This window comes from Vombatus ursinus, unplaced genomic scaffold, assembly GCF_900497805.2.
Source record: "Vombatus ursinus unplaced genomic scaffold, bare-nosed wombat genome assembly UNPS02014786.1, whole genome shotgun sequence".
Taxonomy (NCBI): Eukaryota; Metazoa; Chordata; class Mammalia; order Diprotodontia; family Vombatidae; genus Vombatus; species Vombatus ursinus.
In genome coordinates this window covers 129764-142076 of record NW_020954564.1, presented here as the reverse complement: position 1 = coordinate 142076, position 12313 = coordinate 129764, and the positions used below count along the sequence as shown (strand labels likewise).

The 12313-nt window shown below is 41.5% G+C and overlaps 1 protein-coding gene across 11 annotated transcripts in view; it reads left to right on the top strand.

Annotated features, from left to right (window-relative positions):
* The first annotated feature begins 5365 nt into the window (after positions 1-5365).
* The window catches only part of LOC114047173 (targeting protein for Xklp2-like), a 64238-nt gene continuing 57290 nt past the window's right edge, over positions 5366-12313 (top strand). For 4 of the 11 annotated variants that reach the window (XM_027867963.1, XM_027867959.1, XM_027867962.1 and 1 more), the window contains exon 1: positions 5366-5534. The gene's annotated coding sequence lies outside the window, so the exon portion shown is untranslated. Of the gene's footprint in view, positions 5535-5874; positions 6034-11413; positions 11576-12313 lie in introns of all 11 variants that reach the window. The other 7 variants (XM_027867957.1, XM_027867953.1, XM_027867956.1 and 4 more) reach the window with 6 other exon arrangements.

Here is a 12313-nt window from a genome sequence, read left to right as displayed (position 1 = left end):
CTTCTTCTCCTTCTCCTTCTTTTCTTCTCCTCTTTCTTCTCCTTCTTTTCCTTCTTCTCCTTCTCTTTCTTCTTCTCCTTCTCCTCTTTCTTCTTCTCCTCCTTCTTTTCTTCTCCTCTTTCTTCTCCTTCTTCTTCTTCTCCTTCTCTTTCTTCTTCTCCTTTTCCTTCTTTTCTTCTCCTTTTTCTCCTCTTTCTTCTTCTTCTTTCTTCTTCTTATCTTCTTCTTCTTCTTCTTCTTCTTCTTCTTCTTCTTCTTCTTCTTCTTCTTCTTCTTCTTCTTCTTCTTCTTCTTCTTCTTCTTCTTCTTCTTCTTCTTCTTCTATTGGGGTTAAGTGACTTGCCCAGGACCACACAGCTAATACATGTCAAGTGTCTGAGGCTGAACTCACATCCTCCTGTCTCCAGGGATGAACTGAACTTCTTAAGAAAGGAGAAATGACCTGGCATCTGGAAGATAACTCCCTCCAGCATCTGAATACAGTAATATGTCTGGATGGAGTGAAATTCAAATTAGGAGAGGGTGCTAACTGATGGTGGCCAATAGATAGTTTGCCTCCTTCTGACAGTGTGTTGGTATTGGAGAAGGTCATGGATGCAGTGTCTTGGGGGGAGCCAAGTTACCCTGATTGCAAGAAGGCAGGAGTGTGAGAAACACAGGCTTAATGTGAAGAAAATTCCAAATGGCACAGTATACCTAAGGGTAGAGAAGAATGGAATAGGGATCAGGGACAGGCAGAAAGGGCTGAGAAGTCTGGGGAGGATGGAGAGTGATAATCAAATAGAAATAGAGTAAGAATAGGATAGAAAGGAATTTTCACATAGGCATCCTTCAATTCTGAATCTGGGGGATTCAGAGAGAAGGAGAGAAATTTTTGATAGATGTAGTCAATAAGTCAACAAGCATTTATTAATGCTTACGATGTGCCAGGCACTATGCTAGACACAGGACAGTAGACTGTCACACCCTTCTCAATTAGCAATGGTAGATACAGTGGGTAGAGTGCTGGTCTTGAAGTCAGGAAAATTCATCTTCTTGAGTTCAAATCCAGCCTCAGACACTAGCTGTGTAACCCTGGGCAAGTCACTTCACCCTGTTTGCCTTAGTTTCTTCCTCTGTAAAATGAGCTGGAGAAGGAAATGGCAAACCACTCCACTATCTTTCGCAAGAAAACTCCAAATGGTATCACAGAGAGTCAGACAAGACTGAACAACAACAACATGTATACTTTGGGCCCTAGCTGCAATGTTGTTATGATTTTTTCATCCTGGAGGGGAGCTAGGACTCTTCATCTGGTCCAGTCAGGGTGATCAGATGATGAGAGTCCCAGTGCCAAGGGGCTTTTTTTCTGGTTGTAGAGAACTAAGGCATGGTTTTATGTTTTCCCTCATCAGCACTGGCAGCTCAGCTCCAATCTCCAGCTAAGATGTTTATTTGATTGTGTTCAAAACACAATAGTGTGTTTGAACTATTAACTCTCTGGGCTTCTGATTTCTCATCTGTATGAGAATCTTAAGAGTCTCATCATTTATTTCTGTAGCTGTGATGTGCTGGTAAAATGCCTAACAACTGACTGGGTGAGTTTTGGGGGGGGGGAATTTTTAAGTTTAATTTGCATTGTTAACATTTTCTCCATAAGCTCTGGATAGCCAAGTTTGAGTTGGCTCTAGCACACCCCTGGAAGAGAAGCTCTGATTCTGGACCCGGTGCCCATGGGACCTGGAGTGAAGAGCTGGTTTGGGTGGGTGGATAATATCAAGCAAGGAGGAGTAGCAAATAGATTCCAGGGAAGTAAGCTGGGGTGGGGAGTTGAAGCACCATACTCACAGTTTTCCACCGGTATTGACTCCCAGAATGGTTGGTCCTTATTTTGCTCTTCCAGGTTGGCTGGTGGGCTACCTAGTAGACATTTACTCTGGGAAGCAGGAGATGGAGTGTGCGGATTGGGGTAGGGATGGGGAAGGAGACAGGTGCTGGGGTAGGAGCCCTGGTATCAGCATAGTGCTTGACAGTACAGTGCTTATGTAGGAGTTTATAATTTTTTAATGTAAATTTCAGCTTTAGAGAACAACATCCCATTAGCCCTAACTTCCCCTTCTGATCTCTTTTTCTTTTGTGTATTTTTTATTCTTTCACATTTTGAACAAGTCACATTTAGATAGCACTTTAAGGTTTATAAACCTGTGAGACTTTAGGGCCAGTAATATTATCCTGGCCTTATAGGGAGGCTAACTGATTTAAGCTCAATTTATTATATCACAAGATTTAAAGTTGGATGAGATCTTTGAAACTGTAACCTAACCCTTTCCAAAATTTTACAGATGAGAAATCTGAAGCCCAGAGAATTAAAAATAACTTGGCCAAATAGCAGAACCAAGAAATTCTGACTCCAAATCCAAGGCTCTTTCCCACTATGTGTAATGCTGCTACTTCCTCATGGTCACACAAAATGAACACAAGTCAGAAAACCTGAGAATGTTCAGGGCTGGTGAACCTTGTTGGAGTGTTGGCCTACACAGCCCACAACACTATCCTGAAGTTGGAATCAGATTAAAATGTAATTGGGAAATATTTAACAAAATAAATAAAAATATAATTAAACCTTGATAAATATTACATTTTAAAACTTAGTTGATTTGTGACCACAGGGATCTTCATGTGTGGATGAGTGGCCCCTGTTTCTATTTGAGTTTGACACCACTGATGTAGACAGTATGTGAGTGGGAGTAGTGTGAGATAAATTTGGAATGATGTGTTGAAGGTAAATTGTGGAAGGTCCTGAATACTGGCTTGGGAGTTTGTAATTTATCATGTAGACCTGTGCATTTGGCATGTAGAGATCATACCTCTGTGGGGGGTAGAAGTAAGCATAAAAGGATCAATGTTTTTATTGCTGGTTAAACAAAATTGTTGTTTGTCCTTCCTTCTCAAAGAGTATCAATGACATCAGAAATGTGATGTCTTGATTTGTAAGTGAATTAAAGTGAGGCAGGGCTGTGCAACGTCACCAGCTTCACTCTCTTCTCTGGAGCCATCTGGGTCCAGGGGCAAGATATAGATCAGGACCCCTGGAAATGGCCCCATATGCAGTGGGAGACCTTAATAGAAGAAGGAATATAGTCCCAATTCTTTACCTGGCATTGTGTATTGCTCTGATTTCAATTTCATGCCAAAGAGGATGTTGGGAGTTAGATAGGATTCTTTTTCCTAGCCTCTACCAAATTCCAGGGATTTTTCTTGGGGGGGAGGGTAGAGAGGGGGAAGAGTCCCTGAAATATGTTTGGGTTTTTTTTTTTTGGTAGATCATATTTTATTTTTTCCAATTACATGTAAAGATAGTTTTCAACATTTTTTAAATGAGATTTTGAATTCCAAATTTTTCTCCCTCCCTCATCCCCAAGATGGCAAGCAATCTGATATAGGTTATACATGTACAATCATGCTAAACATATTTCCACAGTAGTGATGTTATGAAAGCCTGAAATATGTTTTGAGGATGAGGGCATACAATCATGGGTTAAACAGGAGTTAAAAGGAATTTTCCAATCTTAAATCAGATAGTTGTCTGGGATTACTGGATCTCAATCAGTACTAGACAAAGGGAAGGGAAGGGGGTGGAGTTAATTATGCAGATTTTTGTTGGGTGTCTGGCTAGGTAAGTGTTCTTGTTCAGTAGTTACTTAGTGACTTGACCAGGTCACACAGCTAGTGTCTGAGGTCAAATTTGAACTCAGCACTCTATCCGCTGTGCCACCCAGCTGCCCATTCTATAAGGAAAGGAATTTTTTAAAGTGCCAAAGGCTCATTGCTCATCAAGCTCATCAAGTTGATTGGGGTCTCTCCTATATGCAGAACTGTTCATAATACCCCCAGATATGGTCTGACTACAGTCTAAGTACAGCACCATTATCACTTCTCTTATGAACATTGCCTCTTTTAATCAATAAACATTTATTAAGCACTTACTATGTGTGAAGCAGCAGGAAGACTCATCTTCCTGACTTCAAATCTGCCCTCAGACACTTCCTACCTGGATGACCCTGGGCAAGTCACTTAACCCTGTTTGCCTTAGTTTCCTCATTTGTAAACCGAGCTGGAGAGGGAAATGGCAAACCATTCTAGTATCTTTGCCAAGAAAACTCCAAATGGAATCATGACGTGACACAGCTGAACAAAACAACAAAATGTATCAAACATTGTGTTCTGCAGTGAAAATAAAAAATGAAAAAGATTGTGAGATCGCTAGACAGTAAGCTCCAAGAAGGCATGGATAATTTTGTGCATTTTTTTGTATCCTTAGGGCTTAGCACTGGGAATAGCACATAGTAGGAGCTTAAATAAGTGTTGATTGATTGAAAACGAAGCCCTGCTCTTGATGGATTTATGTTCCACTGGGAGGAAACAACACAAATAAGTAAGTGGGGGAGAAGGCCACCCAACTAACGAAAAAAGACCTTTTGAAGGAGGTGGCCCTTGAGCTGAACCTTGAAGAGAGCTACATGCAGGAAAAGTGAAGAGAAAATATGGTACCGTCTTCCACAAAAATAGGAGGCGGCCAAAGTTAGGAGGGTGAGTTGACTGAGTTTAGTTATCTGTAAAATGGGAATGAAAACATCCACAGTGGCTGCTTCGTGGGGCTGTTAAGAGAACCACATTTATAAAACACATCTGTAAAAGTCACAAAGCCACAGCAACAGCTGGAATGTTACATAGGCCTGCTGTGTCTGAGCCGTGATCTCTGGCCCTGGGAAGGCGCCAGCCATTACTTCCCCTCTGGGGATTCCTCCATCGGGTGCTCCTGCCTCTCAGCTGCATCTCCTCCCTCCTGGAACCAGAGGACCAAGACCCGGCACCCTGCAGGCTCACTGATGCCTGGGGGGAAGGGAAGGACTTGGAAGCGTCCACGAACTCGGTTGGTCCGGGGCTGCGGGGGGTATTCTGCTTGCCAATGTGGAACGATCCAATCAGTGGCGTCATAGGGAACATTTTGAGTTAACTCAGTAATGCGTCTAGAAGCAGGAGCAAGTCCACATTGAATATCAGGAAAAGGGATGTTTTTATCCGCGACTGCAAGTATGTCGCAGAGCTTCATAGAGGCTAAAAAAAAACCCAACTTAAACAAACGACCTAGGCTTCCCCTAGTGAGTAGAGTTGGGAAAGTCCTGAGCGCTCATTCTTCTCTTCCTAGAAAAAACGGCTTGAGCTGATCTTGGCGCAGGGCCTTCTGGGTGATGTAGTTTCCTTTGAGCCTGCTTCTCCATTGGTCGAGGCCGCCCAAGGACAACATTTCCCAGCAGGCTCCGCAGGGCCGTGACTCGGTCGCGAAGGAGGAGGGTGTATTTGTGTTCTTTTCCTTCCTGTGGGCTCTCGGCTGTGGCCGCTGCCTAGCGGGCCAATCGGAAGGCGCAGAGTACCGCGCTCCACGTCCTCTGATTGGAAGATTCAGACTCAAAAGTCCGCTTTCAAATCTTTAACGGGTAGCGAGGTGAGTTGCAGCAGCTGGAGGGGTATTGCACTGGCTGTACGGACTGGAGGTGAGTGCAGGGGTTGCCTGTCCCCGCGTCCCCTCCGTTTGTTCTCCAGCGTCAGTCCGCTCCCTCTCTTCGGAGCCCCGCAGCCTTCGGGGGAACTCGTGGGGTGGTGGCTGTGCCGCGCCCTGTGGACGCCGCCTCCCTCGCCTAGTTTCGCCCGTAGAGCTGGAGGTCTGGGTGGGCCTCGTTCACTACCTCCTGCTTTCTTATCCTCTTCCTCTCTTCTCGGGAGAAAGTGTTGGGGAGCGTTGAGGGGTCCAGCCGCCAGCCTCCTGAGCGGGGGAGGGGAAGCCCCTGGCATAACAACAGCAGCTCCCGTTTTATTGTGCTTTCCTCTCTGCAGCCCCAGAGATAGGGAGAAGGTGGGCAGCCTTGGCCCTCTTGTACATCCTTCTCGGGCTTTAGCACCCGCGTCAGGCTCCGGTGAAGTGACCGACCCAAGATCACTCAATTACTGAGAGCTAGAATTGGAACTCAGGTTTTCTGGTTTCCAAGCATGTGGGTAGGTAGTTTGTTTTTTGTTTTTGTTTTCTCATATTTCTTTGAAGGATTTAAGGTTTACAAAGCACTTTTTCTTCCACCGCCTACTCCTTGGGTTGTTAAATATTATTCCAATTTTACATATGGGAGAAACTGAGGCTCAGCCAGATGAAGTGATCCCCCCTCCCCACCCCAGTCACTAGTAAAGTGTACAGACACTAAGGACCTACTATAACCTCAGCCCATATAATAGGGAGTGGCGATGAAAAAACTTACATTTCAGTGGAAAGTGGATTTGGAATCGAAGGAATTAGGTGTGAATCTTCACTTTGCTATTTAAAACTTCTGTGACCTGGGCAAGTCTCTTCACCTCTCTTGGCTTCAGTTTCTTTACTTGTAAAACTAAAGGAGGAGGGACTGGATGATGTCCAGGGCCTCTTCTAGCTTTGAATCTATGATCATCCCTACCTCCTCAAGGAACTTTCTTTCTATTGGGCAGACTAGAACATGTACAGAGATGAGTGAGAGTAGTAAAAGACTACTGATAAATGGAGCTGGGAACATTAGTAGTTCCCAAGCTGGGACTCTAACCTATCTTTTGTGATCTATTGACATTCTTTCTACTAGGAATGGATAGCATTCTTATTTTAAACATGTGGAAACCAAACCTGAGAGAGGGAGTCAGTCATTGTAGTAGAGTCTGGTCAGTTACTACCCGTGTGACCTTGGATTGGACATTTAACCTTTGTAGGCCTTAGATGGCATCTCTAAAATGAGCAGCTCCTCTTCCTCCTCCTCCTCCCCATCATCTTCCTCCTCCTCCTGCTGCTCCCTCCTCCCCCTTTCCCTTGGAATGAATCATCCTTGTGCTTCTTTTGTGAAGCAGCAGCTGAAGAGACAACCCCCCCCACCCCACCCACCCCCACACACACTTACCATGGCCAGGAGAAGGAAGGGGTCAACACTGAAAACTACAACCACATTAATTTGAAGATGACAGGGCAAGATGGTTCAGGTGGTGCAATTTAAGATTAAGAGGCACACACCACTTAGTAAACTAAGGAAAGCCTTTTGTGAATGACAGAGTTTGTCAGTGAGGTAGATCAGATTCCAATTTGATGGGCAACCAATGAAACAGACACATCTACACAGCTGGAGATGGAGGATGAAGATACAATTGATGTTTTTCAGCAGCAGACAGGAGGTGTCTACTAAAAATACAGCCTGCAACTCTACTCCAGAGCTGTGCTCCCAAGGCAAACAATACATTTGCAATTAGAAAACCGAGATTTGGTTCATCCTTTTCCTGACTACTGCAGTATAGTTTTCTCTCTTCTTTGATACCCTTCCCCCGTTCCTTTATTGTACATAAAGTAACAGGTGTATGTGCACAGGAATAAGGTATTTTTTTTTTTTAACTAAGTGACTGATGGTATGTTTTGTTTTGATCAACATCAAATGGAGATGGGGAGGGGAAGAAACAAATTGGTTCTGTGAAAATATCCCCTTTTTCCATTAGTGGCATGCTCATTAAACTTTTACCTTTATATTCCAGTAAGTTATTTTGCTCTCACTGTTGAACTACAGCAACAAAAAAACCTACCAAAAAAATCCTTGCATACCTTGTTTGACTGGATAATTTCAATGTTTTTCTTTTATTATTGTAAAACCAGAGACGATTTTACAAATTTTTTTGTACTAGCTGTTTACATGTAGCACAGTCTCTGTCTCTCAGTGGCGTTTTCCCCTGAAGTCAAACATCTTGTTGTTTAAATAAACTTCTTGTTTAAAATAAATAAAATGAAGGGGGTTTAGACTAGGATCTCTCTGAAGTTTCTCCTAGCTCTAAGTCTTTGAACCTAAGTGACTTAACCAATCACCCAACTAGGAAGAACTCTCCCTCTCAGAACCTAGGTCTTGTAGTGCTCGCTTCCACATGATACAGTGGAAGGAGCATCAGATTTGTGGTTGGAAGACCTGGGTAAGGTTTAAAACACTATAGAAATAAAAGTTATCAGTCAGTCAACGAGTATTAATTAATCACTATGTGTCAGACACCAATAAGCCCTAGAGATAAATCTAGTACTTTTTTGCATGGCTTCACTTCTGATTTCATTCTCTTGTATTGATGTTGCATCTTTCTCCCTTGGACATCTTTTTGCTGCCTTCTCAATCCCTGGTTATCGTGAGGGCAAGAAAAGTTCTTGATTCCCCAGTGCTTTTCCTAGGACACTTCTTTTGTTTAGGTGGTAATGCCCAAGTACCTATTCTGGAATGGACTTTGATTCTCTCAGAGTGTTTCTGTTGAATTTCTCTCATTCATCATTGTAGGCAGGACCTCCTATGTGCTAGACACTTTGGGAATACGGAAGTATGAAATGTAACACTCCAAAGGAGCTTCCTTTCTATTTAAGGATGTACAAAACATTTTGAGACTAGTACAAGTTAGTTTCCAATATCTTTCAAGGAACCTTGAATGATTTTGATGTATGGATGGGAGACATCTTGTTGGAAGGGAACTTTAAGGTGCTGTTTTCTGGTTCCAGCTTTTTTTTCCATGATCAATAGACAATAAGCACATTGAATGAACTTGTATTCTCTACATTTTTCAGACTGTTCGTGATGGTAAAGATGTGGTTCATTGTACAATATAACAAAAGTCTGCCTCTTTCCTACTAAAATCCTTCATTGAAGATGATCTGTGTGTGTCAGTGGGTCTCAGAGATTTTGTATAGCCGTGAGACAAGTAACGCAGTCTCTTGTGTGTTGAAAATATCACCCAGAAGGCAATGGAAACCTGCATGGTGAATGTGAGTAGGTTAATAAAAGTCATCAGTGAGGAAGAAGAACAGGAGTAAAATAGAAATAAAGAAAGTCATCAGGAAAATGTAGTACAGAAAAGAATATGGGCTGGTCATATTGGGGACAGTTGGACAGCCCAAGTGTTCAACTGGTATCCTTTTTACGTCAAGAGAAAGCAAGAAAGGCTTTCACTTTATGTAAATCTTGATCTAATGTATCTTATCTAACATGGGTTGGCAGAAATGGTTTGGGATCTGTGTTGTTAGAAGGAACATTAAATGGATGAGATAATAGATGCATCTTAGTATAAACTGGTTTATCCTTTAGTGCTGTATTGTATGGTACATGCTGTAAGGCTAATAGTAGCCAGGAGGAGAGAGCTGCCTGGAGAAAGCTAAGGGGAAGAAGTGAATTCTCTGTCAATAGCGGTGTACAAGCAGAGTCAGACAAACACTTTTTCACAATGCTGTGAAGATGTTTAATGCTTCAGGTATGGATTGAACTAGCTGGCCTCTGAGAGTCTGATCACTGCGGGATAGAGTAATTTGGGGAATGCTTTCATAGAGAGGATGGAAAAGATTTAGCTTCCTTAACTAGAGGTCCACGAACTTAAACATTTTTTTTTTGGCAACTGTATTTCAGTATAATTTGTTTCTTTTGTAATCTCATATATTTTAATTTTATTCATTAAAAACCATTTCTAAATAAGGGTCCATAGACCTTGCTAAGATGCTAAAGCAGCCTATGATACAGAAAGGGTTAAGATTTAGATAGAAGAGAGAGAAGAAATGAGGGGAATGAGCATATCTTGTGCGCAGGTACTATCTCTTAACTAATATCTAATGGACTAGTGTTTAGACTGTCCTCAACATGATTTAAATAACCAGTTGATTATATTCAACCTTTTTGGAAAGTTGTCTTAAACTTCTGTTTGAATTATCTGGTTTAAGAAGGGATAGCTTTTCTTCAGTATCTATCCGGCCTTAGATTTGTCTGTTCAGCCTTCATGAAATTGACTTCTCACCTCACTAAAAAGGGAAATGTCTAATAGAAATTCTTTGTTGTGTTATTTGGTGCAAGTAATTAGTTACTTTTTTGAAATGAACACAGTTCTTGAAAATATCTGTATTTTGGCCAGAGAGCAGGGAGACATCTCTAGCCACTGATTTCTGCCCAGGGTCTCAGGTGTTAATTCATTAATATGAAAGCGTTAACTCCATTAATGAAACAAGAATCTGTGATAATCCAAGTTAAAGAAGGTCACTTGTCACCAGGAAATACATATCCTTTTGTAAAGGGGGTCTACAGAGTATTACTCTGCTGTAAGAAATTATAAGTTCAGAGAGACATGAAAAGATCTATATGAAATGATGCAGAATAAAAATATACACAATGAAATAAAATATACACTATATAATATAATAATATTCAACATTGTAAATGAAGAGACTTCCTTTTTTTTTTTTCTTTTTGGTGAGGCAGTTGGGGTTAAGTGACTTACCCAGAGTCATGCAGCTAGTAAATGTTAAGTGTCAGAGGCTGGATTTGAACTCAGGTCCTCCAGACTCCAAGGCGAGAGCTCTATTCACTACACCACTTAGCTGCCCTGAAAAGACTTCTAAAAGTAAGTTGAACTCAAGAATAATTGAAAAACCAGTGAAGGTTCCAGGGAGCAGATGATGAAATATACATCGGGACCTCATTTTCCTTCACCTAGGGTTATCCCTCTTCTTTTCTTATCCGTTCCTATACCATCCTATTCATCTCTTTCTCTGAGAATTGTAACCAAATCACCATTACTAATAAAAAACCTGGTAAGGGTGAAAGGCATGTTGGTATGTTAATAGATTGCTCTTTTGTTCCACTCTGCTTTGTGACTCCTTTCTCGGCCACTGCTGTTCCATTGTCTTTCCACATTATTAGAACAAGCTTCTTAAGGGCTGAGACTGGCTCTCTTATATTTGTATCCTTGTACTTGGCAGGTTGTAAGAGCTTAACGGTGGTTTTCATTCATTCGTCTTGGCAGTCTTGCCAGGGACTTGGGTACTGACCTTCTTAAAGCTTTTCCTTCTGTGTCTCCCTTGGCTTCCCTCATTCAGAAGTGTCTCTTCACAAGAGGTGGATCTCTTTTAGAGTATGGTAATCCATAATCATCCACTAACATTTCTTTAGTGCATTAAGGTATACAGAATGCTGGTATTTAAAACAGCTCCCAAAGAGCGGTGGGGCGAATGTTATGTTCACTTTATAGATGGAGATCATGGATTCAGAAAAGTTAGGAGACTTGCCTAGGATTACATAGCTAGTGAGTACCAGGTGTCCTAACTCCAAGACCATTGATTTTTTTTTCCCTCGATATACCAGGCTGCTTCTTCCCATTCCTACCATCCAGAGATTGCAAAAGTAGCTAAGCTTGGTGCAAAAGTGCACAGCTATTGCTATAATAGTGACACTGGCAAATTTTTTTTCACAGGATGAACTATTTACTCATTGGATTGTCCTTCTTCAACCCTCTCTAGGTATTCTGTCCATCTACTCTGGGCTTTTGCCTCCTGTTCACTCTCTGTTCTTTCTCTCCCTACCTCTTTTACTCCATCTAGTTACCTTAAGACCAGAAGATTTATACCCATGCCAAGTCCTGCTTGTTTCTTCTAAGACGGCTATTGGCAAAAGGTTGCATTCCAGTCTTTCAGATAATTTGGGAGAGGTTACACTGGGCTTTCACTCCCAGCCTGAGGGCAAGTGGACCCGAAGACTGACAGGTAAGCTGGAGATTAGGGTCTGTTCCTAGAGTGAAACACACAAAAAAAAGGGATAAAGGGAAAATAGCTTAAGCTATTTTGATAATTTTATTGATAATCTCAAAGTTTGTTGCTAACTTTGATATGAAGAGAGGGAAGAAGATGGTTGATATATTGCTACCTATAATATGGTTAAACAGATGGCTGAACCAATGGATTTGGAAGGAGGGTTCAGGGAGAATGTACTGCTTACTCTGACCAGGTGTCCCATCTAGATCATATAATAAACTAGAAAAGGTTGGTAAACACCATTTTTAAGGCAGTGCTACTAATATAAGCAAAATGAACTGATTTTCAAAGGAAAATAGTAGGTACATACTCATACAATCAGACTATTAGAGTTGTCAGGGACCTCATAAAAGTCTATGAATAACATTCTGTTTTCTGATTATTTTGTTTAGTCCAACTCCCTTATTTTGTAGATGAGGCAATTTGAGTTTCAGAGAAGGAAAGCATAGTGGCAGACCTACCTGTCCTTGGCTTCCTGATCCTTTCTGTTATATATAATCTTTAGTTTTGTTGGGGTTAGGGGATGGCATGGTTATTTAAAAACACACACAAACTAAATAAGTGCTTATTAATAGAATGTTAATGCCATTGAATTTAATGTCATTTTGAGATTTCTTTAGGTATTTTTGTTTTGTCTCTTAAGGTCTCTTGAAGGGTTAATTCTCATAGATTATTAGAACTGAAAGAGAC